Source organism: Gouania willdenowi, chromosome 24 (genome assembly GCF_900634775.1).
Source record: "Gouania willdenowi chromosome 24, fGouWil2.1, whole genome shotgun sequence".
Lineage (NCBI taxonomy): Eukaryota > Metazoa > Chordata > Actinopteri > Blenniiformes > Gobiesocidae > Gouania > Gouania willdenowi.
This window is the reverse complement of record NC_041066.1, coordinates 11,971,282-11,998,044: the sequence shown is the minus strand read 5'-3', so window position 1 is coordinate 11,998,044 and position 26,763 is coordinate 11,971,282. Positions and strand designations below refer to the sequence as shown.

At 39.2% G+C, this 26,763-nt stretch overlaps 1 protein-coding gene across 1 annotated transcript in view; it reads right to left on the bottom strand.

The window, feature by feature from the left end:
* Positions 1 to 26,763, bottom strand: part of ches1 (checkpoint suppressor 1) — an 85,719-nt gene that overhangs the window by 49,893 nt on the left and 9,063 nt on the right. The gene's annotated exons all lie outside the window — the stretch shown is intronic.

Sequence of the window (26,763 nt, the reverse complement as noted above, 5' to 3'; positions counted from 1 at the left end):
AACTGAGCGCAAACACGAACAAAAATGTATTCTAGAAAAAAAGTCAAATTGTTGATATCAAAATGGGGTCACAATCCAAAGTAGGTGAGACACCAAAATTCTACATAAATACTGTTCATTTCCACTTATTTACAAAATGAGATTCTTTAAAATGTGTGTTATCACTTGTTTATTCCATTATTATGCTCCATAGTTGTTATTAAATAGTTTTCAGACAAAGGGGGGTACTTGGATTCAGAAATAAGAGAAAGGGGGTACGTGAGCCAAAAAAGTTTGAAAACCACTGGTTTATTGCACGCTGCTCCTCCTACACCCCGCCCCTATCAAAGCTAAAGCTAAAGCTAGCATGCAGTAAGTTAAGGCAAGTCAAATTCTAACGAATACACTTCTAATGTAGAATTGCTTTTGTTTACAAAAGTGAGAGTAGATTTTTTTAAGTGGCACTTTATTATTCTCAAGTGTTCAAAGAATATATTTTACAGTGTTTAATACTACAGTGAACATACTTGAAGTCATAATTTGCAGTTCCGTTGAAATAATTATTTGTTATTTTAACGCTACAGTTCTGTGTCCGGAGCAGTTCAATTCACTTGTTTACAAAAAGGAACATACTTGAATAATATTTTCAGTAATACTTTGCATCTTTTTATTTATTTGCATTCAAAAAAATTTTATTTTTTTTATATACAGTATATATATTTTATTTGTTTTGTGCAAAAGTGAACACACTTGATTTTATTGTTTGAAAATATTTTATTTATGTTTAAAGAATATATTTTACATTGTTTTGAACAAAAAATATATATATTTTTGATTGACAGATAATTACGATTTCAATTATTGACTAAAATAATCACTATTTCTCCAAACAAGCAACCCTACTTTTTAGGGGTGTTGAAAAAAATAGATTCGGTGATATACTGTATCGCGATATTACGTCGCGCGATTCTCGAAACGATCCAAAATGTATCCATATCAATTTTGTTTTAATCTTTACTTAACCAGGAAAGTCATTTCCACTGCAGGAGACTGTAAACCTGGACACGTTGACCAGCTTGTGTTTTTTCAATAAAATCTAAAAAGAAAGTACTAACTTTCTGCATTTAATTGTTGTTCTAGGCATATATCTCAGTTAAGTTGCACTAAAGTCATTTTCAACTAAAGTCAAAGTTGGTTTAAAAGCCACAGACAGATTGCATGTTATCTTTTTATTTCAAGTTGTTGGCACATGGCATGTTAAAGTCAACGTTTTGAGTGTAAAATATGCCAATAAAATATATTTCATACATAATGTTCCCATGAAGGTGTAGACATTTACAGATTAGTTGTTTCTTAAGTCATATATGTATAGTAAGAAAAAAAAATCGCAATAATCACCTTATACTTTAATATCGGGATATATCGTATCATGACCTACAGTATGTATCGGGATGCGAATCGTATCGCCACATGCCAGACAATACACCCCCCTACTACTTTCACAGCCTTTTAATTTTCAAAGGCTAAAATAAGGAGGAATGCAACAAAGTTTTAATGATATTTCCAATATAGGCGTGTTTGCTCTGAGGGTGGGGGGACGAGAGTGTCTTGTAAGGCAAACTTATTGCTTCATTGGTCGAGGAAATTTCTGCTTGTACATCCAGCCTCTAATTATTGGCTACTTAGCAACGTATTGACATGACATGGAGTTCTTGTCATAACATATGAATATTGGTCGAAGCCGAGCAAGGTCATAGGGGAAAAAAAATGCCCGTAATGACAGCTTAAGTAGCAGCAACAACAATCAACTGCGCAGCTAAAGCAGCAGCAGCCCGTGTTAATGCCACAGCGGCGTATTTATGACATTAGACGGTCGCGATCTGGAGACGTGCCGGGAAGGAGCAGACGCAAATTACCAGTTAGAGTCCAAATCCATCCCAATCCAAATCAAACCGTGTTATTCTGCTAACCTAAGAGCAATGCTCGTTTCACGGCGGCAGATTGCGGTAATTGAAGGGGAACGAGCCCCAACTATCACAGCACAATCAGAAAGAAAGGCTCACAACTGGGCCTTTGATTGTCCTCTAGCACACACAGCTGTGGGAAGGACCCCGGCAGCCGCGACTGCTAGATCTGTAATCTGCTCCGCTCATTGGGAACATGTTGCACAGTCTAGACGCCCACATGCCCAACCTTGATGGGATTCACACACACACGTGCTCAGACAATAACATACAAGCACAGCTGTACACACACCCACACGTCGGCTCCTCAGGGTTTTCATTCACATTTTGCTTCCGTATGCAAATTATAATTCTTCCAATTACGCCAAATCTGTTTTTTTTTTTGTTTTTTTTTACCATTACTGAAAGCATTTCAAAACACTTCAATATTATCCTGATTGTGACCTTGGACTTGGTCCAAAATGTGTATTTACTATTTACAACCATGGGAAAGTCTTAAAGCTACCACAGGAACTCCAAAAAGAAGGGACAAAGGTTGAAATTGATGCTTGAAAGTTTGTTTTCATCTCGACCCTAATCTGTTTTTTCTTATCATTTTATCGCATTGAATTGTGGGATGTGGAGTCCTGCAAACGGATGCATAGAAGAGCTTTTACTTCATTCTGATATCATAGGGAATATTGGGGAAAAACTGGAGGAAAAATGTCAAACGAATCACTATCCTCCTTGTCTGGAAAAGAAACACAACAAATCTTGGAAAGTATGAAGTACTTCTGTTAACGGGACTCCATATCCCACAATGCAATGCACAAAACATGTCCAACCAACAGTTTAGGGTGGAGATGAAAACAAACTTTCAAACGTCAATTTCGACCTTTTTTCTTTCTTTTTTGTAGAAAATGTTGTTGGGTTAATTTAGTGTTTTTCCATTTTAGGGTCGTGACCCCAAGTGGGGTCGCTTGGAATTAAAATGGGGTCACCTACCATGTTTAGTGATTGATTAAAAAGAAAATAGTAATTAAATTTGTCTTTTAAATGTTTCAATTATTCTTTTTAAAATTAAAACACCACACACAATCTCAAACTGTATTTGAGTATTTATTCTACTTTATTCACTTTCTCAAATTGAATATAATACACCTTTATTGACTGAAGTAAATAGCAACATAAGGATAATAGTGCAAAATGTAGGGCAGACATGAATTAGAAAAAATAGAAATACAAAGAATATATAAATCTAGTTCAAATCAAATGCAGTATAACAATTTCTGAGCTTTGTATGTGTAACAGTATAACAAATTAATTCTAGAGGAAAAATGTCACTGGGGTCGCCAGAGATTTGTGATATAAAAATGGGGTCACGACCTGAAAGAGGTTAATTGATCTATGAGCCCTACACTATGATTTTATCTAACACAAAAATAAAAATAATTGGGGGTCTCAGCTTTGACAAACGTAAGCAAGAGAAAATGTGGCTTCACACGAAAATGCCGATTGGCGAAAAAAAAACGCAGACGGTCACACACACACACACAAACACGTGCACACACGCACACAAATGCCAGCATCCCCATTAGGACCCGAGGATTAAGTCCAGATATGTTCAGACTGGTCTCTGTGTAGTGTGATCGCTCCCTAATCCAAGGTGATCATCGGCTGATTCGTTCCCTCACTCTGGGTGATTGACTAACAGCTGTCACCCATGGCAACCCACTATGCCGTGCCAACTGTCAGTTTGCTACAGCTCTTGTCACGATGTCACCATGGCAACAGAGGGGGAAACAACCCAATCCTTTCGATAAGAAGATTTTCCAATCTTTTCGTGTGACTTTCTATGATATATACAGTATCTGCCGTCTATTCCACTCGTCGTCTTTCTATACCAACATTTATCCAAGCCACATATAACTCTGCTTGAAGTGTTGATAGGCTGTAGTGGAAGGAAGGACTGCGCTAAATATAGAATTGTGATGTATAGTTGCTGCGCTGTTGCTCTCCGTAGTCGGCCAGCCTACAGTAACCTCACTGATCCATCCGACAAGTCTCCCCAGCGAAGGCAAAAAAGAAAAGACACTCTAGAAAATCTGATTGCTTTTGATCTCAGAGCCGCTTCTTCTTCTTCTCTCCCTTCTTTCCCACTCCCTCGTGTTTGTCTGACAGCCCCCTACGTTCATTCAATAAGCTGTACCTGTCTCTGTGAAACGGCATTGTTGCACCAATATTGACATTGAGCATAATGAATTTAAATTGCCCCGGTGATGGTGACGCCACAGCTGAAAACAGTGAGCGCAAAAAAAAAAAAAATCAAAGGCATGGGCGATGTGGAAAAGGGTGTTTGACAGGCTTTTCAAGGTGCACGCGCGTTTTTACTGTTCGCGTATCTGTGCGTGCGTGTGTGTGTTTGATACACTCATCAAAGCGTGCATGAGTGTGTTTGTCTCTCGCTATAGGAAGAAAGGGCATTGTAGTGGCAGCGTTCCTGGTAGGAGTCCACTGGAATGCAGAGATGGCTCTGATGCTCCCCTTTCTCTCCGTCTTCCTCCTCCTTGTTATGTTGCCATAGCGGCGAGGGGGCCATGAAACATTACGGCTGACAGTAAAGTCATCTCATTTTACTGTTGCTATGACAACAAACTCCTCACTGTTGGTTGGGGCCACTGCGAGCTGCCGCCCAAGCCTCGTGCCTGAGTGCATGCGTGTGTGTGAGGGGATGCGTGTGTGTGTGTGTCTTTGCCGCCATGCCTCCCATGGGCTCTAATAAAGCTTAACACACTAGCTCAGCTCTAAACAAACTTTTATAAAACTTCTCCAGCGCCCCCTCAGGACCAACAAGTGAAGAAGAAAAGCAGATCTCGCTCCAGATCAGTCTGAATGATGCTGTGTGTGTGTGTGTGCGTGCGCGTGTTAGGTTGACAGATGGGACTTTGCGATTCTCTCTGTCTTTTTTCATTTTCTGGATTGCTTTTGTGTTTGCATGCTTTGTTTTGGGTTTGTGTTTGCCGTGTCCACATTCGTGTGTACATGTGTTTCTTTTTCCTGGCGTGTGCGAGTGTGTCTGTGTGTGCAGTGGACTGGAAGTACTCTTTGATTATCTGTGGAGTACATATCTTATGTAAATGTACGATTCAAAAGCGACCGGAACGTGCCGTGTGTCTCGCCTCTTGTTACCCTGACACACCGCTGTATGATTTGTGCTGCTCGCTCTGACAATTTGACCGTTTAACAACGTCTCCAGCCTTAGAGAGAATATGATGACTATAAACACTGGAATGCAATCACGTTTAAAAAGCCTATAAACACGGGATCATTCAGATGTTCTCCTACTTTATTCCACATGGTAAAACAACATGTCAGGTTAAAATGTGGAATCCTAACGTGCGATGTATTTTGGTTTTCACATTTGAAACTTTTAGATTTTTAAAAATTTTAAGAGGTTTAAACACCAGACGTGACATTATAAGGCAGTGTTTTTCAACCTTGGGGTCATGACCCAACGTGGGGTTGCCTGGAATTTAAATGGGGTCGCCTGAAATGTCTAGTAATTGATTAAATGAATTACTGAATAAAAAAAATGTATTTTTTAAAATTATTCGCTTTCAAATTTGAAAGACAATAATTAAGTTAGTTAAGTTAGAGAGAGAAAAAAGAAAAAAAAGGAAAAACAGAGAAAAAAGAAGTAAAATAGGGGGGAAAAAAGGAAAAAAATAAAATAAAAAATAAAATGCAGCATTAAAAAAGAAAGGAATAACAAAAAATAATACATTATTAAATAAACTGCAGGATGACTCAGTATTTGTAGCAGTATAAAAAACAAGATTAAAAACTGATTCTAAAAAAAAAAAAAAGAAGTCTTTGGGGTCACCAGAAATTTCTGATATAAAAATGATCCAAAAAAAGGTTGGGAACTACTGTTATAAGAGCTAATAGGAAAGTTTCCAATGTGAACAAAAGAAAGAATTAACATACTTAAAACATTCATTAACAGTGTTTCTACTTTCTAGTTTTCTATGAAAGTATATCTATGAAAATATCACTAAAAAAGGCAAGTTATGAATGGTTGGTATGTTTCATTATTGCAGATTTAGTGATATTATAGTGATCAGCTGACTGTGTATGGTTCTACATCACTGTTGTACTAGATCAGATTTGATCATTACTATTACTGACAAACAACTGCAAGCAAACTTCCTAACCATGGCTGCTTTGTTTCACTCAGTGGAAACAAACTATTTAAATCAGACTTTTTGACTTCACTCATTACAAACTAATTGCTGACAAGCCGTGGGGCCACATTCCATATACAGTAAGTGGGTGAACAATCCAACATTTGCTGAATTCTGCATCTTAATTAAAGGAAGAGAGGAAATCAATGAATGCTTGTCACTTATTCATGTGATAACTTTTCCTAACTTCTAGACAGGCTTAGAAATACCACGAGGCTTTGTTTTTATGGTCTGTATTCATATTGGAAACTAAGATTATCAAACTTTAAAAATGATTTTTGAGCTTCCCAAGGAAAGAGGGTGAAGTTAGTGTAAGACTCTTCTGTACTAATGCTAAAACACACAAAACACTCCTTAAATAAAGTCATAATAGTTCCTTTTCATACCTGAGCTGAGGAAACCCCCTTTACATTCTTTTTTCTCCCCCTCCTCACAGTCAGAAAACGCCACTGATTCTTTACAAATTTATCTGACTCACTCACAGAGCTGTACGCCCACCTACAATTTGCAAACCAATTTTCACACGACTTCTAAAAAAAGGAAAGAAAAAAAAAAGAAGTCATCCTAATAGCTCAATCTGAGTCGGATTTATTTCTGGAGCAATTATGTTATTGCCTGGCCTCGGCTCTCCCTGACTGTCTGACACAATATTGACAAACCAAAAGGTTTTCCTTCCTCAGCCGCTTGGTTCCACTCTTGTAAAGCTTTGGCTTTCATTGCATGTGGCATTCAAAGTCCCCCTTTTTTTTTTCTTTTTTCAATTAATGGCCTCGTGTCTTGTCACATCTACAATCACAGAGTCCTGTTTTAGATTAGGGAGCACATATTCAAATTATTACTGTAATGTAAATAAACCCTGACCAACTTCACATTATCCTTGGTTTTCAAGATGAGGATGAGATTCAATGGGTGTTTATTTTTAAAGCTAATGATGACCTTGATGTAACACTCTAAAGAGCCAAGACCCTCCAACGTTCACCACTGTGGTCGAGTTCACACTCTTCTGATAACAAAGAGGGTGTAAGGTGGTTCTCAACCTTTTCAGTCCGTGACCCTCAAAATAAAAGTGCCAGAGACTGGGGATCCCCACTGTACCGAAAGTTGGTTGAACACATACATGGACGTTCGAGAACAGTCATATGGAGACAGATCCATCAATAAGGGGAAATTAAGGGGATTTAATTTAAAAAGTAGGAACATTTAGTTTAAACTGGCAAATAATGGGCATGACAAATCGTGAATGTGGTTAAATTGGCAAAAATAAGCTTTAAATATGGTGAAAAGACGTTAAAAGTGACAATAATGGGTCAACATAAGCGGCGTTAGGTGGTAATAGTGGTTGAAAGGGTTTATAAGTGCTGAAAATATCTTGATAGTGGAAGGGCATTTACATTTGATGGAGAAGTAGCAGAAATGGTAGAAACGTAGCAAAAAATGCAATAAAAATGTCTTTGTCAAGAAAAAGTGATGAAAATAGGTTAAAATATGGCATGTTTGGTGTAGTTGTAGAAAACTAAGCAAAAATTGGCTCAAAAAAAGGTTCTTAGTTTCTTGAGGGAATCTGGCAACCCCCTCCCAGTGTCTCCCAACCCCAAGGTTGAGAACCTCTGCTCTAAATGACAGAAAAATCATCTTACACTGTGTTCAAACTTGTGCAGATACCCGCCTGAATCTCACACTGCATTTACGTAATCTTTTCTGAAAATCTCAATTCCCCGTTGGCTGCTTTTCCTGTCTGACTAACGGGCATTTCTTTTTTTTCTCACTCCACCAACGCCTGAAGAAATATTTCAATAATGTCTTTCCCTTTGGCTGTCTTGTACCGGAGCCTGTTAAAGTAAGAAGAACCGAACCGATTTTTAAGTGAAATCCCAAGTCAAAGCATTATAGAAAAACCCCAAAAACCACATCACATCCAAAATGTTAAAATACAACCAAGACGAGTCCCCTGACATGCTGTCAGCTGCTCATTTCTGCTCTGCTCAGGGCCTGGGCGGACTTTGTCAGTTTTGATCGCAGCTCGTGACATGTGTTGCATGCCACATCCTCCAACTCCTCACTTTCCTGTCAGTCTTCGCAACACAACCCAATAAAAGCAGTGCCATGAAAATAATCCCCCCTCCCCTCCCCAATCCCCATCCCAGAATGGGGTGGTAATAGTAGAGTAGGAGATAGCAGGGATGGATTGAACAGTGCCTGGTAGGAGTTATTACTCTGCAGAAGGGTGAGCGGAACCTTGTGGCTTCTCTGGCCACAGTGATAAAGCAGAGAGTCAGATGCACCGAGGCAAAACTAATCTGGAGTTTTGATGACAAAAGGATGACCTTTATCCCTCAAACACATATGAATTGAAGAAAAAGGGGGATGGGGGTGATCACCAACAGAGAAAGAGAAAATGAGAACTCAGTCCAAGACTAAAAAAATAATAACTTCTGCTACATATATGTCAACAATCTTTACAGGAAGCCTCGTGATAGCCTCCAATCTTCTTTTCTTCCCATTATTTAACCTCACCAACCATTTAAATTTCCAGCTTTTCCCTGATGACAAATATCAGAAATACCTGCGAGGCCACGAGGAAGCAGAGCAAGACCAATCACATCCCGACTGTGTCTTCTTCCTTTCATGTCATCCACGACAGAAAAATTGTTATGGAACAGAGGTCAAGGTTCACGGCATCCCTGAGGACTGCACCCGACCCCTATGTCCTGCTCTCAGCTGCCTAGCAACTGTAACTGTTGTGCACACATGCTCACACATCATGCAAACACTAGAAAACAAAGGATCGCTGGAGCAACTACTGTAAGTGGTGGCACGGTAGTGGAAAATCAGAAATTTACCAGAGAATCTTTCATAGATCTATTGTGATTTTTTTTTTTTATTATTATTTCAATAACTTTTAGCCTTTTCTTTGTTAGAAAGCTTAACGTACTTGTGTTTAACAACTGTTCTGGATTCAACTGCTAGTTTCTCTGACTGTTCTATTGGACAGTTCTCCAAATGTTCTCCAAAAAACTGTTGTTTTTGAATGTTTTTGAAAGTAGCTTTTTGCTTGTCACCATCTAACCATTGATTTACCATTTGAGTTTGTTTTTGAGTCATTCCATGTCATTTCAACACATTTTCATTTCGTGCTCAAACATGTTTGGGCCTTCAAAACTTAGCATATGCCTCAGCTTCCTTTAATTTGATCAGCTTTGAGCTACGTACAATAAGGATGCACATCGTTAATCGGTTTCATTTGGGAACCGGTTCTTAGTCAAACGATTCTTCAGGATCGCTAACAAAAACGCTTTACGATTCCGCTATCGGTTGTTGTCACTCAGGCTGCTATTCAGTTAAGCTAATTCGGTGACAGAATATAGTAGCATACCTATATATTTCACAATAAAAGCAGCCTGCTGGTTTAGGCAGTTAAGGGATTTATATACTGGCTAACGTTGTGTGATAATGATAAAAATGACGTTAATGTATTATCCTAAGCCAATATCCAGTTGACTTGTGGATTCGTTTTACTCATTTGATTATTGTTTATTCTCAGCGGTGAATAATTAGGATTTATATTAATAAACCTGATATTTATTTGAATAAACTGGGTTGTATTAATTTCTGTACTCATGTATTACTTGTTTTCCAGCCTATGTGGGAATCGATAAAAAACTGGATGGATAAGCAGGAATCGATAACGCATCGGAATCGCTAAATCCTTATCAATATACTGTATATCTCTAATGTACATAGACTGTTCAAATCATGCTTCTTACAATCCCACAGAATTTTTTGAGAATGAAGTGCGTGGGCCATTTGTTGAAATGACTCTTTTTTAAGATTTTTTGAAATTGATGATTATGACCAGATAAATAATCTAACACATGAACTAAGTGACTAAAATCTGTCAAACATGCTTTCTGGGGTCTTCAAAAAGTTTTAAGCTTTATAACTTTTTAAAAGTTTTAATGTCAAGCGTTTACTAGAATCCACCTTTTTTTATGTCATGATTTGAAAGTCTTGGGGTTTTAGATTGGTTAAAAAACAAAGTAATAGGAAAATGTCAGGCTAGGCTATGGGAAATCATAAACCTTTTACAAGTTTAAACAATAATCAAAAGCTTTATGTACATAGTAATTTGAGCACACTGCACTCTGAAAGCAGTAAATTATTTATTTCCTACAGAATAAAATGTGTGTTTTAGGCATATTTGCCGATTAGAAAACCCCACAATTCAAGTAAGAGTTTAAATGCATTCCTCTAGGAAATAAACAGTATTCTTGCAATACATCAGCAAACCAACTAAGCAGCTAATAAGTGCATAATGTACACTATATTTAGGGGAACTGATCTACAGCAGGTTCGTGTTGAAAAACGAGTGTAAAATGCATCAATGGGGCCAATGGCTAGGGTGTAAGAACCGATCAGTGCTGCTCATGAGCAACATAAAGGATTCAAAATTCAATTATACTCAGTTATTATTTCAAGGAAACACAGACACACACAATCTTACTCCAAAAAAGACCAACAAACAGTTCAAACTGATGTTTGTATCAGACAAACACACAGTAACTTTGGTGTATGACTCAGCAGAAAACAATCAACCACGCTTGGCCTCACTCAGACATTCATGTACACACACACAGGCACGTGCAGACACATGGACAAACAGAGCTTTTGAATAGATTGTTGAAAGTGGTGTGCGTGTACGCGTGTGTGTACTTACTTAGAATCCCACAGTAAAATTTAAGACTGCAACAATGTGTCCAAGTTGTAAACAAAGCCGCATGGCAACACCGCCAGGTCTGAGAACGTCCACAGTCTGAGAATATTTTGACACTAAATGCTGCACAGAAAGAAATAACCTGTAATAAGTGTAAAGCAGACCTCTCCAACCACGGGAGCACGTCAGTCGCGTCTGAGCATTCAATGACGCCGTAGACTCGTCAAGGTAAGATTAGCATTAGCATATGGCGTTAATCACATGAGTAGAATGTTAATATGCTCTGTAAACTTAGAGATTTCAGTGCCACATCAAGAAATACGACTTAAAAATGGTTATTTTATAATTTAACTAGTCTTTGTAAAACCAATGACTACCATAACTGTCCTCAAAGGCGCTGGAATAGAGCACCAGTAGTTGGTGTCCTGGTAGAAGATGCAAGCGCCGATGCGGGTCAGCAGGTTGTCAAACGGGGTACGGGAGAGACGGAAATAGCGCTGAAAGCGACTCTCTTCCGAGCAGAGCTCTGCTGAATCGAGAAACGGTGCCAAGGCGCAAATAAAGCCAAGCCAGAGTCTGGATAGCGTAGAGCTGATGAACGGGGGTCTGAGGTGGCGTGTGCAGCAAGGAACTCCAAACCTTATTCTCCATTCACCACACTTCTCTATAGCCCTCTAACATCACAGTGCACACACTGACGCACTTGCCGAGCATCTTTGACGTTGGTGACAAGCGTCTGTATTCAATGAGCACAAGCGTCCAACTATGCACGTGAGGCACAATTTTGATGCCCAAAACGCGTTTGGTATGAACGTACTATAAGGCTGCAGTCTGCCATGAATACATACCAATCTGTGTTAATACGGCCATAGTACACTCCTGCAGTGGGATACAACATGCTACAAATGCTATCTTTACCCCTTAGCTGCTGAGACATCCTTACAAACATCTAAAAATCTTCAATACAACTTTCAAATTAAGGAGAAACTGACTCTGAAACTCCGTGAATTTATATTTTTACAGTTGCAGGACAACCTTACCAAGTCATTTAACAATTGTTGTACAAGATTTATCATCTTGGAAAATCAATGACACTTGTGTTTTGAGCGCATTACAACAACAACGACATACAGGTTTTCTGACTTTGCTTCCCCATATATGTTGTAATTAGACACTATAATAAGACTATAAACTGTAACGCATGCAAAATATATCAAATTAAGTTTGAGTGATCATTTGTTTCAGGAGAATTGATCATCAGAAACAACCAGAAAGGGCATTTCTAAAGGTGTTAAACACATGTAGAGATACATTGGATGATATTTTAGAGTTAATTACTCTTCTTGGGCGGGAATGGTCATTTTAAGCAATAAAGTAAATTTATTTACTATGGGAATCAATGTCTTCGCTAATGCCTTCTCTGAGTAACTCAAGTCACATAAGTATATAAAGGCTGATGTTTTATAAGGTTTTGAGACAGTTTATGATGAAAAGAATTACATATATTCTATTGAGGGGCAATGGGAATACAGGAGTCCTGAGGTTAAATCTTCCTTCAACCTTTCCCTGAATTAGAGAACAGCAAAGCATTGGATTTGAGAGAATGTTTAAACAACATTTAAGAAGACTTTTAAGATTTTCCCACAAGCACATTTCTAATACTCCGAAAAGAAAATGAAGCATAGAAAATAAAATGTTTTTGTTAAATATTTGGACAACAATAACAGAACGAGTAGTAACACTTCTGAGAATACCACTCGCCCTATCAAAGTATGTACTTCTTTCATCAGTGATACTTAGACAGCCCACTACCAGCCCTCAGTTCTACCCTCGCTCCCACTAAGACCTCCCCGTCTGTTCTCCTTTGACAGTGAGCAGGTCCCTGCTGGCGCTCTCTGCTCTTTTATAATATTGTGAGAATATCTCTGCCGCCTTCCACATCTCTCTCTAAGAGATGTGGAAGGCGGGAGAAGAAAGAGAAAAGGAAACTGCCAGAAACACTATACAATATCAAAGAGTCCAGTGCACAGCCAACAGAGCTTTGATAGTGGGCAGGAAGGGGCGCGGGTCACAAAAGCACAAGGAGGGAGGCTCAGTGAACTGTTTAAAGAGGGAAGCATGATCTGTTGGGATCCCCATACTGAGAAGGGGCTGGGGGAGATGGATCCATGAAGTAGTGGGTTTTCGTGGTGTGTCCTGCAGTCAAAAAAAAAAAAAAAAAAAACCCGGGCTCCCTCTCTGAGCCCGTCTGTCTCGCCTGTCTCAATCCCCCCTCTGGCTTTTTCACTTATCTTTAACAAACAGCAGCTCAGGCTCTCAGCCACTGGACGGCAGTTTGTCCCCAAAACAAAACAAAAAAAAAGCATGGCAACAACAATCAGAAAAGTCCTGTCCGGTTCCAAAGGTCTGCTTTCTCTGGCTCCTCCAGCTCACTTTGCTCTTTGAGCCCCAAAACAAGCCAAAACAGAAGATTGGGATCAAGAGACTGAGTGGCTCAAACTTAATAGAAGTTTGTGATGACGAAACAGCGGCGTCTCACAAGGACATGGGGTTATCAGAGTTTATCAGATCACCGTTGTCAGTCTGACTGCGACAAAAAAGCATCGAGTTGAGCATAGAAAGAGGAAAAGGAGAACGACGGGCTAGTGAAGCAGCAGTTTATCAGCCGTACAAACAGTGTGAACGTCTGGCCTTTGCTGACGATACACACCTCGCTTCTGCTGATGGTACAACTCCGTGTACCTTATCCTTCACTTCTTACTCTTACAAGCTGTTTTCAACACCACACAGGAAGCCTTATGTCAATGGGGAAAAAAGTGTGCGGAGTGCTGATGGAACAAAATTCAGCATTTTTACAAAATTTGAAATGGTCCCAAAAGAGGGGTGTAATCACACCTCCATGGTAGTTTCAATCTGCTGGAGTTGGACTGCTAATTACACCAATAACCACTAGGGCAGCGTTTTACACCCTTGCGGTCGTGACCCCATGTGGGGTTGCCTGAAACGTCTGATAATTGATTAAAAAAAAAGTAGCCGATTATTTTTATTTCTTTTTAATTGTTACTATTTTCAACATAATCCGTATTTTCACTTTCTCAAATATAAATGTTTATGTAAAATGCAATATAAACAAATATGAGCTGGAATAAAATGATCAAAAACTTATTCTAGAAGCAAAAAATTTTTTGGGGTCACCAGAAAATCTTGATATTAAATAATATCGTGGTCCCGGTGCAAAAAAGGTTGGGAACCACTGACTGAACTATGATTTCCTGTTATCGCGTAAAGCAAACGGAAAAAAACGCAAAGTCGGAAAAAGCAATCAGACCTGTTTTTTTCCTCTAAATTCGGAAATCGCGCGCCAACATGACACAGAAATGCCTCATGTAAGTGTTATGGGAGAATATAACACAATCACATGCTGGGAAAACTGGTGATTGAAAATGCGACAAACGGACAATGTGGACGATTACGCACAGAATCCCATTCAGAATCGAGTTTGCTACGTGTTGCGGTGCGACTAGTTATCTTATCCTGTGATCGAAGTGTGTTATTAATAATGTGTTGTTCAAGCTGTTCAGATTATTAAGACTGCATTCAAATCAGTTTACCTGCTGACACGCCTCATCAGAAGCATCTATAATCACACGGATGTGGAGGGTTTCGTGCAAAACAGGAGGGTGATTCGCAGGTTGACTGTAATTAAAGGTTTCACAAATAATGTTTTGGGACCAGATCGTGCTTTTCCATGGTGTTTTATTTGATGGCATATGAGCTATAGGTTAAAGACTTCTACTTGTGAGTATTATGGGAGTAAAATTGTGGGACCATCGTAAAGTCTGACTTCATTCACTTACAAATAAAAATACCACTATCTTTCTAAACTACGCTATAGTTTAATGGTGCAATGTGAGTCCATTTAAAGGGTCATTTTGTGCATTTTTATCACCAGTGAAGCGGAAATATAAACTATGTCAGTAAAGTGCAGAGAAATGAGAAAACTTTGCATATCGTTGTTAGTTTTCTGCCGCTCTCTATACTTGCTGGTACTGACTGTGCTTGAGTATCTCATTACCCACACAGAGCCCTGTCCACTTACTTATTGTTCCATGCAACACATGAGGGTGAACTACACTGGGTTTAGTAAATTGCTGTTTTTCCCCCATCTCTTAAAAAAAATGTTGGAGGGAAAATAACAGTTAGCGGTGGTGGCATTTGTTTTCATTATCTGTCCCTGAGGTCAAGGCTGAATTAAGCAAAAGTGCCTTTATGTACTCGTCTCGCGCATTGTGAAGCAGGGCTGCAAAATTATTTAAAGCTGAAAGCCCTCTTGGTAGGTTTACGCCTTCAATGAAGGTTCTTGTGCTAAACTCAATAAGGAGACGTCTTCGCCTTCTTTAGTCGGGATTTAAATTGCTTGGCAATGAGCCCAGTCATCGGATGCTGACGTGTTGCCTATCAGAGTGCATTTAAAGTAATCTCCTGACAATGATTGTATTACTCTTTATAGTCCGTCTGGATGCCATTTATTAGACAATCTGTGGTGCCGCCCAGTTTAAACAAATGTTAAACATTTGGACAGAACCCCAATCTTCACGTTGACCCCTGACAATTCTACAGCTCACATGCCATTTCATTCATTTAAACAAAACGAAAAGGTCGGACTCCTTGTTTCCACCCACCTCCTCTCTGTTGCATTCCCTAATCAGGAGGCTCAGAGAATAATGGTGAACAAGAAAGAGGATGACCGCAAGTGCTAATGACACGAGTGGACAAGGGGGGGGGGAAAAAAAAAAAAGAGTGATGGGGGAGTAAAAGAAGAAGAGGGTAGTTACGTCCTGAGGTTATTAGCAGCATTTCAAAGTCACCCTGTTTTTTTAGCGTATGCTTTCTCACAAGCCCAGCCAATGGAATTACCCCTAGGTGTATCAGGACTTTACGCTAAAATGCTCCGAAAGTAAAATATTATCTATAATATTTATTCATAGACAACATTAGGCAACACATCACACGTTTTTTATTTACATCTTGATGTCTTATTTCTTTAATTTATTTGATCCCAGTTGTCAATTGCTTTTGCACGTTAGCGGTCTGAACGTGTTTAAAAGTCAGCCAGCGTTCCTGCACAGGACTGAGATAAAACTCCACAACTGAGGGACCCTCCATGCTAACTAATTGTAGGACTAATAAAAGGACAAGGATTTGATAAATCGGTTTGGCTGAATACAGGGCTTTACATTAATGCTCAAAGGTCACTAGTCATGTAGGGTAAGTGTAAGGCATCCAATCCACTGCCACATGGAAAGTCAAGATTTTGTTTAGAAAACCAAACCATGTATCACTGATGAAAATGGTGTGAACGTGTTACTGTTTGAACAAGATGGTGTTTTTGTTTTACCTTCAAAAACTACCAAAGTATAAAAATATTTAGTTTTTTTTAGTTTATACGTGTCGGCACATTTACCTCAACTCTATTGTCGAAATGTATCCATTTGTTGGTGTTTTCCAGACATTTTGCGAAATACAGAGAAAATTGATTTGCCAAAAGATTCTCGTGTCCACAAGGACATTATTTGAAAAAGATTATCAATTACATATTAATTTCATGATTAGAAATCAAATTAATTAATATAATCTATCTATTAATGATTTCCTTATGACAGAGACATTGTACCTTCTTGAATCTTTCTTTATCTTTCTTGCTGAGGTCATCACAGTAAAGAAAATTTGGTTCTCGGTGACTAACCTGGTAAAATTAAAAATTAAAATGATCCTTGGTTGGTGAAATAGGGTAAACTAAAGCTGACAGTGATTTTTCCCGATAATCAACATTTTTCCACTTTTGAAATTAAAAAAGATTGTTACATTTTTCCTAAATTCAAAGTTAAAAATACATCTATTCCATAAATTTTCTTTATAAAAGGTGATTATATTACAACTTTTGATTAACGAACACTATAAATAATAATTTTTCCCCATAAATTATAATTGTAACATCTATTTCATTCAAACAAATGATTCGGCAGACAAAACATCACTAAATTGGTTAAAGTCGGATCGGGTCTTTGACCATTTAGTACTATGCATCCGCAGAGACCACGTGTAAAAAAAGATTGGTATGAACTCAAACTTCACTCCGACTTCCATTTACAACGTAGACACGCCCACTCTCTCGTAGTAGCGACAACACTCGGTCAAGAGAGTAAATTAAATGGTTTTTGTGGTTTTTATGAAATGAAATGTGTTACAGTATCAAAATGTGAGGTTGCTTACAGTGCCGCAAAGTCGTCACAGGGGCATCGCAAAGCTAAGGCGCTCACGCCCCCTCCCTACAACAACCATTGTCTACAAACCTGTCCAGCATTAACGCGCCTCACTCTGCTCTTCACTCAGTTATTGAATGCAACCCCACCCACCAGCATCTCCTTTAATTCAATGTGCAGGCCTGACGCCACTGGGCCTGATAAACACCTCCCCTGAGTGAACTGAATTTCTAAATTACCAGGCTTAAGATAACATACCTGGATAAATTGCCGCTCTTTATAATTCACAAATCTCTTTGTAGATACTCATCAAAGGCCGTTTCACTCCTGATGTGAAGAACAGAGGAGATGGGAAACATTACAGCTACACACAATGTGGTTCATATTAAGGCCTCTGATCTTCTATCTCTCGTCCCTTGTTTTCCGCTACATTCCTTTAACCAGGGGTGCTGTGTGGGAGAAGGAGGGGGCTTGGCATCTTCTGTACCGGAGCAAATGTGTGCAGAAGCTTTGTTGTTAGCTGTGGTAAGTCCATGGAAACCTGAGCGTTATTCTCTCCCACCCCTCCCATATCCTCCAACGGTCTTACTGGACCTTACTGCAGCTTTCTGTAGCAGGAGGTAAATTCAAATCTGTTGTAAAAGCTTGAGTTTTCATCTTCCAGCTTTTTCTCTCGATCCTTTGCGACATCCACTCTGGATCAGGAAGAAAGTTTCCATCTACAGAGTGCCAGAGGAATGCCAGGGATGGTTTGTTTGTCTGAAAGTGTCTGCGTACTGGCTGCCGACTCGCTTTACAACACAAAAGCTAATAATACGCTCACATGAGCTCGAGATTTGAGGTTAGATTTCTAACTTCAACAGCTCAATCAGGTCCCAGAACATGGAACACTTTAACCCCAAGTAGCAGGACTTTGACCTGTTCAGCTAGTCAGCAGTTTAGGGTTAGGGAATCATACTTCAAATGAAATTGTTGGACATATTTCCTGTCTGTTTGTGTTTCCAGTGGCTCAGACAGAGAGCGCTCATTGGAATGAATAAGGCTGCCCTGTTTCAGCAGTAGCGTCTGCCTGAGAATGGCCTGCAGGCTTCCACAGACGATTATCAGTAAAAACTGCTTTGAGCCTCTGAGGCCTGCAGCATCATCGCTGCACTTCAGTCAGACTTAACATTTAATTCTACGTACTCGATAATAAAAATGTAACTCTACATCTTTTGTGACCTTAATAACTTCTCCGCACTTCCAACAAATGAGAAATGGACTCGTCTAATTTATCAGTGATTGTTTTCCTGTATTTGGACAAGCCTTGTTTATTACTCAATCACTTACTTCATGTTCTATCTATTGAAATTACAGACAGGAAATCTTACAGCGGAACCGTTTTCAGTATCTTTTGATTGATGAAAACAATTCATTCCATAGCCAATTAAAGCCTAACAAAACTCAACTCAGATGAAGTTTTTCGCCTCCACAGATTTTGTAACCGTAGTCTACGATGATGTATTCTCTGACACTGGTCATACCTCTGAGTCGAGTTCATGTTTGTAATTTGACCCCAGCCCCAACCTCTTTCAGCCAAGACCAATGACTATATACAGAAGTGTGTAATGCACTGACGTTAGCTCCTCCAAACCAAATATTCACAGCAATCTGAACCCTGATCTTACTCGACGTGCAAGTGGGAATATGACACTCAAATTATGCCAAGTACAAGGAGGCATCACACTCAAACAACCTGTCAAAAACAGACCTCACTCACACTTAACATGTGTTTTATTAACATTATCTACTTAGTAGGTATAAATACAACTATTGTATTTAAGTTAGTGATGCTGTGTTGTCAATCAAATAACAACATTGAATAATATTGTTATTGTACTTTCTTATTGACTATTTGCCATTTTTTTTTCTTTCCTGGAAACCGAGACTTCCGACCACAATTTTGTTGTGTCAATGGAAACGTATGCATTGCATAATGACTAAAAAAAAAATTATTGATTCGGATAACATCCGGTATTAGTGATCAACAATGTGGCATTCTAATGTCATGACAATTTTGGTTTCTTTCTCCTTGGTTATTATGCAATGCAACAAATCACATGGCAGAGCAATAGACCATTGTTTTTGGATCTGGGCTTCTTTCTTCTTTTTTTATACAGAACTAGATTTATATTTGAGAAAGTGAAAGTATAAAATGCAATTGTTTAAAATGTTGTGTTTGTGTGTTTTGATTTGTAAGAGAATATATAAAAATATCTATTCTTATTCAGTAATTAATTTCATCAATTAGAAGACATTTCAGGCTACCCCATTTAAATTCAAGGCGACCCCAAATGGGGTCATGAACCCAAGGTTGAAATCACTGCTGTAAGTCATTTAAGTTGTAATGTTTTTGAATTGTTTTCCTTTTTTTATTCCATGTATTTATCATTACTATCAGTAGCCGTCGGTCCTGCGCTCAACAAACAATGATGTAATGTTCATCCATTTGCTCCCATCATGCATCTGACTGGCTGTCAGGACAAAGACTTTATGTTAAACTGTGGAAGACAATGGAAAGGGTGCTGTATGGAGGTGAAAATATGGTGCTCATTAAAAACATGATGAAGTTGAATGTCAATCCAGCAGACTTGCTAGAAAATGAGTTTTTCAGTTCAACAAGTGTAATTGTGACCTTTAGCCTATCCGTGACTGGATCTCTGGGAATGCTGCCTCTCAGCTGAAGGAGTGATATTAGAATCCACCTTGGCTGAGGTCACTCTGATTGGAGGTTGCAGAGGTTTTTCTACAGGTACTCCAATTTCCTCCGACTGTCCAAAACATGCTTTTCATAAATTGCAATGCAATGGAACCTGTGTTAATGGAAATCAAAATCCTGAGCACTCATTTTAACAGCTTGTCACTAGAGCCCACACAGGACCAATGCCATGGTTGACTCAACACTGTGGAAATCAAAAATAAGGTTGACAACTTTCCCTTGTAATAAAAAGGTATCAATCTCACAGTTGCTTTTTAAAGCTCAGATAGCAGCATTATGTATGTAAAAAAAAATAAAAACTGAAGATCCAGTGCGAAAAGATCAGCTCCATAACAATGAAGTTCTGGGTTACAAAGCCAGGCTTAGGTACAATATACTTATATCTTGTGTAAATTGACCATAGTTTAGCTGATGAACGAGGTGTGTCAGATTGAACATGACAGATGCTCAGTAACCTGATAGCCAGTGGAAAAAAGCCTTTTGCTCCAGTCCAGACACTCCTGTCGTGTCTTCCCCTCGTCCTTTGAGAGTGAACAGACTTCTCAATTAAGTTCTAAATCAGTCCGGCTTCTCCGTAGATATCTCATGATCAGTTATAAAATGAATAAAAGGCATTGCACATTACACACTTAGTCATCAACTGTGCAAAAACTACCTATGAACTAATCATTGGATCCCAACTTTCATCAATTTACACAAAACCAATTTAACACTGAACAATGAGTGACTAACAACGAGGAACTTCACACAGAATGCAAAGTGTTAACTCTGTAATGTGTGTGTGTGTGTGCGCACTGCTATTATTCCCACCGACCTCTGACTCATCAGTTGCGCTACGTTACTGCTGTTAATGATGACGCATGGCCCTATCAGAAGTGGGGCTAATCAATCTGCCTTTCTGCCTCCATGCCATTCACACAAATGGCAGCACCAAGTGAGAAACCAAATGTCTTGATTTTGCAAATAAATGCACAAAAACACCTCGTCAAAAGGCTTAAAAACACAATCTGGTGGAATTTCTGTGGAGTATTGAAACGTTGGACTTTAACAGCTTGGAATTAAGATGTTACTGCTGCATCATGGCAATACATAGTTAACCAGGGAGTTAGTATTCCCTGTGAGCTCTTTGTGCAGTCAAAAACCATGGGTGTGTATTTTAAGTTTAACTGGTGACGGAGTGTGTGCAATAACTTGTCTGTCTGTGAATGATCACCCTGTAAAGGACATCATAAAAACCTGAGGATTTCTTAAGCTTGGTTTAAATAATTTGGAATTTGTATTGGCAGCATCAACAAGACTGTTGTTAAGGGAGAATTCACACTGATTCTGTTATGTTGTGTTTTTAACTGACCTATGTAGAGTTGACTGAATGGTTTTGGCAGATGAGAAGACTTCCTCAGGGTGCTTTTTTTTTGTCCCAGACTCGGTCCGAATGGGCGAGGACGGGCGATAATTTTATCACCTTGGTTTGGATTCAGAGCGGAACTTCTGATCTGCTCCAAACACCATCTGGTGCAGTTGCATGAGTTAACCGTTACTGGAGTAGAGACTTCTCTTGACGGAAAAACAGAAACCCGATAAAGAGGCTCTTAACAATGGGTCAAAGCGACCACTTAACAGGCGCAGAAACTTCTGCCGTCTCCGTTTGTTCTTTCGCAATATTCAACAATAGGGCAACAAGTTGCTGTGCTTTTGGTTGTTTTAAAACCCTGTTTTGTGCTTTTAGCTCTCATGACCACCCACAAAGCTGTCCACTTTACGTCATCACCAATACTTCCTGCGTTAGTCCGCTCCGAGAGCGGTTGTGTTCACGGCACTCCTAATCGCTCTAGAATTCGATTGGAAATGCTCCGAGACCAACAGAAACAATCACTCTGGAATTCACCAGTTTGATCCTCTCGAGACTTTGTTTGCGTGTTCACACCACCCAAACAAGGCAGACCATTTAAGAAAATGAATCCTAGAGAGTTTTAACCGCTCTAGGATCCATCGGTGTGAATGCAACCTCAAACTCTGGTCAAAAATAGTGAGGTCTCTGATGGCTTGCAAGGAAACCCTGGCAGGGCTTGATTACAGTGTTTAACACTGAGAAACCCAAAATAAATAGTCAGCATCTGTGCAACTACAGCCACATATCGTAATCTTTTCTTAATCACTCTATTTCTATTTGCCTAAGTCTGACTAATGCACAGAGGAAATTCCAAACCAGATCAAACAAAAGTTTCATTGGATTTCAATGAAGTTCCCTGGACTATTATGGTGTGAAACAGGCTAAAGACTGGAGCTGAGGAAAATCTACGAATTAAGGCTGTGGGTAGAATGAGTAAGAAGCTGGGATATCGGGAGGCATTTTGGGAAATTGAGTAAAAAACTAACTTTAGCTGATCTCAAAGTCCCAGGAAAAGAGGATTCGAGTAGGTGAGTGATGAGAATATCTCCAAAAGCAGGGAGAATCACACACAGATTATTAAAAACGGTGAGTTAGAACAACAAAGGCTGAAATTTTCCTCTGAGGAAGGCGTTTGACTCGTTTACCAAACACTGAGGGGAACTCCAGAATTTGCACATCACGCCAAAGCAGAGAACGAGGCAGATGAATACATTTGTATGCACTCACGCACACATGCACTAGGTCTCTCGCGCTCTTCCTTCTTCTCCTTTTTGCTCTGTTACAGCAGTTTCCTGAGCGCAGCCTCTACCTCTCATGGTACATTCAGAGCATGAACACCCAGAGTCAGCAAGTCTGAACACAGCTGCTAAATATTCAACCTCGCTTTCCCTTGCTCGCATTCTCTCACGATGTCTGTCTTCATCCACTTTAAAGCTCCTGGATTTTCCATTTCTCGCTCGGTTCCTCTGTTCTACGCGGCGCTGCCACTGCTTGCTGCTGCTGCCGCTCTCTGTGCTCCACTTTCATTAAGGGGCTCTCCTCTGATAGCCCTTCATATAACACTTAATCATCATAACAATAAGAGCACCCTCTCCGGCGAATCACCTCGAGGGGCTAGTCCTGAAGATCCTCTGTTAACTGATGTCATTAACTGCTGGGGACTCCTGATTGGCTTAGGTATAGCCGCCGTAGAGCCCGCCCCACGGTGTTTGACAGGAGGGCGCAGCAAGAGCAGTGCGGGTCGGACAGGCCAAGGACATTCCTGTTATGGCGAGAGAGCGTCCACGCTCACACGCAGACATGCTTCCACAAGACGGCAGAGAACAAGGCCTGTTTAGTTTGGTTCTACAGTCAACAGAGCCATGAATAGAGGGACTGAAACGGAGGGAGGGGAGGTTTAAAGAGCTGAATTTTGTATGAATGAATCTTCAGGGAGAGGACGGCTCCATCGCTTGCTATTTTAGGATGCGATTTGACAATAGATGTCTGTCTGTGAGCATTGTGGAGAGGTGTGTTTGGGCCCAGTCCATACAGCGGAAGTGACAGTGTGCTCAAATTTGCTGTTGTATGCATTTGTTTGGATAGAAAAAAGGAATGCTTCTTGCAAACAACACACACACACACACAAAATCTCTATCACACACATATACACACACTGGACCAAACCAGAGTGAAGTCACAGCTGTTCTCAGTTGCTATGCGGCAGTCGCACCATCATCTCAGATAACACACACACACACACACACACACCTAAGAGTGGGAGAAGGGGACTGTAACACCAGACTTGGCAAGGTCGGAAGGTCACAGGGGTATTGTGACAAAGTTGCCTAGCAACAAATGCGTTGCAGACCACATCTGAATGCGGTCGTGATTAATGCGTTGACGGATGATGATTGTTATGCACCTGGTGCTCCGCTTTTGAGAAGGAAACGTGTTGAATGTGCCGCCGCTTCATGAACAGACGGCGATAAATCTTGTAACATTGTTAGTGTTTCACAGTGAAACCAAAGCATACAGTTGGTGTGATGTAAGACACAGCTAATGAAAAGCAAAAGAATATTTAACACTTAAATGTTCAAATTTACACTTCATTTTCATGTGATCGTTTGTCATAAATACTGCCTGGATTAATAAAGAGAAAGCAGTCTTGATGTGTTTCTTACCGTGAACATTTTCTTTTTATCTTGTACAGATTCATAACAAGAGATGCAAATATAAATATTATACAAATTATAAAATAATATACAGGTAGCCCACACCCTCAGTGCACCGTATTAGCGGTGGGAGAAATAATCAATGCTTCGTCATTCAGACATAGTAATCCATAATCGATTCATACATTTACAATAAAAAGGTTTTTTTAAATGGTCAAAATAACTACTGTAGAAGGATATTTTAATGGATTAACTGATGTTTTAAAGCACTATTGTACTTTTAAGCTGCTTATTCAGTTTACCATAATAAACTGGATATCATCTATCATTTCGAACAGTACTTTTTGTTCATTAGCAGTTTACAGATGTCTTCGGCTCATTTAATTAAAAGGTAAAAACGTAATTTATCTGAATGCAATTGCTATGGTTTTTAAAAGCAGCAATTCAGCAGTGGTCATGGTGAGAAACTAAGAAAAGATAAGCTGAAAAAACAAATTCACGTTCTGAATCTCTCGCTTTATTTAAAATCAGGCCCCAACATGACAGAGAATTACCTCACTTGCAAGTTTTGGGAAAAAGTTATGTATTTATATGCTATTTTTCATCTGAAAATGGTTGATTGAATATCTAGAAAGTGTGACAAATGGGCAAAAATGTCATATTTTGCCAATATTCCCGTTTGAAATTTTGAAAAGTGCTAAGGTTCGAGTAGTGATCGTGTTATCCTGTCATTGAAAATGCATGCAGAGCTTTATCTGAAGAGCGTTTTTAATGTGTTTATGTGTGTATTATTAGGACTGCACTCAAATCTGAAAAGGCACCGACACTAAGAAAGTTTAGCTGTTGGTATATTGGTTGAATTAGTGATGAGTTTACCTGGTAACACCTGAAGCATGGAAAAAGGGGACATATTATGCTATTTTTTACCCATTTGTTCTAAGAACCCCAAAAAGATAGTATTTGAGGTTTATTTTCCCAAACCCGCCTGTTTTCTGGCGTTTTAGTCCTCTGAAAAGTCACCTTTCTGACCAATTCTGAAGCCGAGCTGTTTGAGTGGGCGTGTCTATGCACACGGACTCCACACAACAGTTGATCACTAGCGACTTTCTTTTGCTACCTACACACTATTGTTATTGTTTTAAGCCAAAAAACTGCACATTACAGTAAAACACATGGCTATTTCGAGTCAGAAAAACACTATTTTGTGACGTGTTGGCGCAGTGAAGCAACAGCAGCTTCAACAGCAAAAGCAGCTGTTTCAGCTGCTTCTAACACTTAACGGAGCTGCTACGTTGCTTTATTGTCATAATCTCATGTAGAGAAAACAGGAATAATCCAATCAAGGTGATAGTTTACTCTTTTGTGCAGCCGCAGCGGTCGCATTGTCACAAACACAGGGTTGCCAGATTCGTAGTTCGTGTTTGGGCTGTTTTTATTGGAACGGGCGGTTCTAAGATGATTTGATCTGGCAACACTTTTACTTGTGACGTCACAAATGTAAAAAATTTGAAACAGAGCAATTTCCACCAACAAACGATTGGGTGGTTTTATTACACATTTTGTGTGTTAAAAAAAACTGCAAAAGTAGATTTTTCATAATATGTCCCCTTTAAACAAATAACAGTAGTTGAATAATAACCCTTTTTTTGCATGTTTGGTAAGATTTCAGGAAATGTAATAGCCAGTAAAGTCATCTAAAAAAAAGAAAGATGATCAGACGGAAATGGATAAACCCTGAAACAAAATATAGGAAATTCTGAACTGGAAAATCAGAGATCGCAAGTTACTTTATGATTACTGAGATAAGAATTTCCATTGACATCTAAACTGTTCTCTTTCCAAGTCCTTTTTAAGCAGCATTATTGGCTCCTTCAAATCTGGTAATGCTCCTTTGTCCTCACTGTGATATTCCAACACACAACACAACATTCAAGACTGACAGCATGAAAAATAGACCCAAGGAAAAATAACCAGACAAAAGTAGGCAAGAGAAATGCTTTGTTATGCTATAAAAAAAAAAGGAGTGAAAAAGATGCCTGCAGTATGCTATTCCTACATTTAGTCTGGGATTTTAGAAACGATGGCATCCGAGATAAAAACACAAACAATCCATTACAGATGAGTTATCTACAGTCAGGCAGACAATTCAAAAAGTCTCTCCGATCATGGTTTTTCAGAGAAAATTACCTAAACACAGGGCATGCTCTAGTCTAAAGCTAGATGGACTATGAATTAATTACAAAACCATTATTCTGAAAGAGGCAGGATGTTGCAACATCCTGACATTTCATCTCTCTGCTATGGTCAGTTGGTTTTCAAATGCTTTTATTCTGTTTGACTAAAACTCTGCATTCAACTCTAAACCAATGACTTATCTATCCAACTTCTACACAATGTCGTAGGTCATCAATGATTGTATTTCTAATCAACAATCATCTTTAGTGCTTTGACCTCCATAAGAGGAAAACCCGACACCTCAATAGGAGCAAAAACTGTTAAGATTTCATAAAGTTTGAGTTTAGTCATAAATTATATTCAAACTCTTTATTGTCAGAATAGTAAAGTTCTCCTCACATACAAATCATGATTGTACTCAGTGACCAACACAAGGGCTGTGTTTGAAATCGCCTACTAACGTACGACTCATACAAAGTAAGTAGTGTGTTCACATTAGATAGTATGGAAAGATGGAGTATGCTAAAAATACCCAGATGTATACTATTGGGACATTTTTGAAGTATGCTTGGTGGGCACTCGAGTCATACTTAACCATCCCATGATGCATTGTGAGTGTAATGTAAAATGGTCCTGGGACCAGCGT